Source organism: Lolium rigidum, chromosome 2 (genome assembly GCF_022539505.1).
Source record: "Lolium rigidum isolate FL_2022 chromosome 2, APGP_CSIRO_Lrig_0.1, whole genome shotgun sequence".
Taxonomy (NCBI): domain Eukaryota; kingdom Viridiplantae; phylum Streptophyta; class Magnoliopsida; order Poales; family Poaceae; genus Lolium; species Lolium rigidum.
In genome coordinates this window covers 292,762,960-292,767,433 of record NC_061509.1, presented here as the reverse complement: position 1 = coordinate 292,767,433, position 4,474 = coordinate 292,762,960, and positions in this window count along the sequence as shown.

Below are 4,474 nucleotides of genomic sequence, written 5' to 3'. Positions count from 1 at the left end.
TTTATGATACACTTGTTTACTCATGTCATACACATTGTTTTGATCGCTGCATTCTCTACATATGCTTTACAAATATTATGATCAAGTTTATGATGGCATGTCACTCCAGAAATTATCTTTGTTATCGTTTTACCTGCTCGGGACGAGCAGAACTAAGCTTGGGGATGCTGATACGTCTCCAACGTATCGATAATTTCTTGTGTTCCATGCCACATTATTGATGTTATCTACATGTTTTATGCACACTTTATGTCATATTCGTGCATTTTCTGGAACTAACCTATTAACAAGATGCCGAAGTGCCAATTGCTGTTTTCTGCTGTTTTTGGTTTCAGAAATCCTAGTAAAGAAATATTCTCGGAATTGGACGAAATAAAAGCCCAGAGGCCTATTTTCTCACGAAGCTTCCAGAAGTCCGAAGACGAAAGGAAGTGGGGCCACAGGGGAGCCAAACCCTAGGGCGGCGCGGCCCCCCCCCTTGGCCGCGCCGCCCTGTCATCGGGGGCCCCTGTGCCCCCTCTCGACTTGCCCTTCCGCCTACTTAAAGCCTCCGGGACGAAACTTCCACGATGCGAGAGCCACGATACGGAAAACATTACGGAGACGCCGTCGCCGCCGATCCCATCTCGGGGGATCCTGGAGATCGCCTCCGGCACCCTGCCGGAGAGGGGAATCATCTCCCGGAGGACTCTACACCGCCATGGTCGCCTCCGGAGTGATGAGTGAGTAGTCTACCCCTGGACTATGGGTCCATAGCAGTAGCTAGATGGTTGTCTTCTCCCCATTGTGCTATCATTGTCGGATCTTGTGAGCTGCCTATCATGATCAAGATCATCTATCTGTAATTCTATATGTTGCGTTTGTTGGGATCCGATGAATAGAGAATACTTGTTATGTTGATTATCAAAGTTATTGCTTATGTGTTGTTTATGATCTTGCATGCTCTCCGTTACTAGTAGATGCTCGGCCAAGTAGATGCTTTTAACTCCAAGAGGGAGTACTTATGCTCGATAGTGGGTTCATGCCGCATTGACACCGGGACGGTGACGTAAAGTTCTAAGGTTGTGTTGTGCTGTTGCCACTAGGGATAAAACATTGATGCTATGTCTAAGGATGTAGTTGTTGATTACATTACGCACCATACTTAATGCAATTGTACTGTTGCTTGCAACTTAATATCTGGAGGGGTTCGGATGATAACTCGAAGGTGGACTTTTAGGCATAGATGCGGTTGGATGGCGGTCTATGTACTTTGTCGTAATGCCCAATTAAATCTCACTATACTCATCATGATATGTATGTGCATGGTCATGCTCTCTTTATTTGTCAATTGCCCAATCTGTAATTTGTTCACCCAACATGCTCGTTCGTCTTATGGGAGAGACACCTCTAGTGAACTGTGGACCCCGGTCCAATTCTCTTTATTGAAATACAATCTATCGCAATACTTGTTTTTACTGTTTTCTCTCGCAAACAATCATCTTCCACACAATACGGTTAATCCTTTGTTACAGACAAGCCGGTGAGATTGACAACCTCATCTGTTTCGTTGGGGCAAAGTACTTTGGTTGTGTTGTGCAGGTTCCACGTTGGCGCCGGAATCTCCGGTGTTGCGCCGCACTACATCCCGCCGCCATCAACCTTCAACGTGCTTCTTGGCTCCTCCTGGTTCGATAAACCTTGGTTTCTTTCTGAGGGAAAACTTGCTGCTGTGCTCATCATACCTTCCTCTTGGGGTTGCCCAACGAACGTGTGAAATACACGCCATCACTACACGGCGTGCAAGGGACGGCTATACAGTACATTAGCTTCTTCTCGGGTCACACGCCTGCACCACAGGTGCAGTAAGTGCAGCAGAGACCCGAGAGAGAAGGAACGCCCGTATTATATTTGATTTCAATTCATATTGTTTTTTTCCTTGCCTCTCCGTCTTCTTCACCGCCATCTTCTCGGTGTTTTCAAGAGTGATTATCAAGTGGAGAGACAATTGCATTGGGAAAGTCTCTCCACTTGATAATCTCTGTTGAAAAACTCGCACGTCTTGTGAAATGTGAAGGCTGCACGCTGATGCGTGTAGTTCACACGTCCGTTGGGAACCCCAAGAGGAAGGTGTGATGCGCACAGCGGCAAGTTTCCCTCAGTAAGAAACCAAGGTTTAATCGAACCAGTAGGAGTCAAGAAGCACGTTGAAGGTTGATGGCGGCGGGATGTAGTGCGGCGCAACACCGCAGATTCCGGCGCCAACGTGGAACCTGCACAACACAACCAAAGTACTTTGCCCCAACGAAACAAGTGAGGTTGTCAATCTCACCGGCTTGCTGTAACAAAGGATTAACCGTATTGTGTGGAAGATGATTGTTTGCGAGAGAAAATAGTAAAAACAAGTATTGTAGCAGATTTGTATTTCAGTATTAAAAGAATGGACCGGGGTCCACGATTCACTAGAGGTGTCTCTCCCATAAGATAAAAGCATGTTGGGTGAACAAATTACGATCGAGCAATTGACAAATAGAGAGGGCATAACAATGCACATACATGACATGATAAGTATAGTGAGATTTAATTGGGCATTACGACAAAGTACATAGACCGCCATCCAACCGCATCTATGCCTAAAAAGTCCACCTTCAGAGTTATCATCCGAACCCTCCAATATTAAGTTGCTAACAACGGACAATTGCATTAAGTATGGTGCGTAATGTAATCAACAACTACATCCTCGGACATAGCGCCAATGTTTTATCCCTAGTGGCAACAAGACAACACAACCTTAGAACTTTCATCACTCGTCCCAGTGTCAATGCGGCATGAACCCACTATCGAGCATAAATACTCCCTCTTGGAGTTAAGAGTAAAAACTTGGCCAGAGCCTCTACTAGTAACGGAGAGCATGCAAGATCATAAACAACACATGTATAATAACTTGATAATTAACATGACATGGTATTCTCTATCCATCGGATCCCGACAAACACAACATAGAGTATTACAGATAGATGATCTTGATCATGTTAGGCAGCTCACAAGATCCAACAATGAAGCATAATGAGGAGAAGACAACCATCTAGCTACTGCTATGGACCCATAGTCCAGGGGTGAACTACTCACTCATCACTCCGGAGGCGACCATGGCGGTGTAGAGTCCTCCGGGAGATGAATCCCCTCTCCGGCAGGGTGCCGGAGGAGATCTCCGGGATCCCCGAGATGGGATCGGCGGCGGCGGCGTCTCGGTAAGGTTTTCCGTATCGTGGTTTTTCGCATCGGGGTTTCGCGACGGAGGCTTTAAGTAGGCGGAAGAGGCAGAGTCGGGGCCCGACGAGGGGGCCACACCATAGGGCGGCGCGGGCCCCCTTGGCCGCGCCGCCTTGTGGTGTCGCCACCTCGTGGCCCCACTTCGTATGTTCTTCGGTCTTCGGAAGCTCCGTGGAAAAATAGGCCCCTGGGTCTTTGTTTCGTCCAATTCCGAGAATATTTCGTTACTAGGATTTCTGAAACCAAAAACAGCAGAAAACGAGAACTGGCACTTCAGACATCTTGTTAATAGGTTAGTTCCAGTAAAATGCACGAATATGACATAAAGTGTGCATAAAACATGTAGGTATCATCAATAATATGGCATAGAACATAAGAAATTATCGATACGTCGGAGACGTATCAAGCATCCCCAAGCTTAGTTCTCGCTCGTCCCGAGCAGGTAAAACGATAACAAAGATAATTTATGAAGTGATATGCCATCATAACCTTGATCATACTATTTGTAAACATATGTAGTGGATGCAGCGATCAAAACAATGGTAATGACATGAGTAAACAAGTGAATCATAAAGCAAAGACTTTTCATGAATAGTACTTCAAGACAAGTATTAATAAGTCTTGCATAAGAGTTAACTCATAAAGCAATAAATCAAAGTAAAGGTATTGAAGCAACACAAAGGAAGATTAAGTTTCAGCGGTTGCTTTCAACTTGTAACTCGTATATCTCATGGATAATTGTCAACATAGAGTAATATAACAAGTACAATATGCAAGTATGTAGGAATCAATGCACAATTCACACAAGTGTTTGCTTATTGAGGTGGAGAGAAATAGGTGAACTGACTCAACATAAAAGTAAAGAGAATGGTCCTTCAAAGAGGAAAGCATCGATTGCTATATTTGTGCTAGAGCTTTTATTTTGAAAACATGAAACAATTTTGTCAACGGTAGTAATAAATCATATGAGTTATGTACATTATATCTTACAAGTTGCAAGTCTCATGCATAGTATACTAATAGTGCCCGCACCTTGTCCTAATTAACTTGGACTACCGGATCTTTGCAATGCACATGTTTTGACCAAGTGTCACAATGGGGTACCTCCATGCCGCCCGTACAAAGGTCTAAGGAGAAAGCTCGCATTTTGGATTTCTCGCTTTTGATTATTCTCAACTTAGACATCCATACCGGGACAACATGGACAACGAGATAATGGACT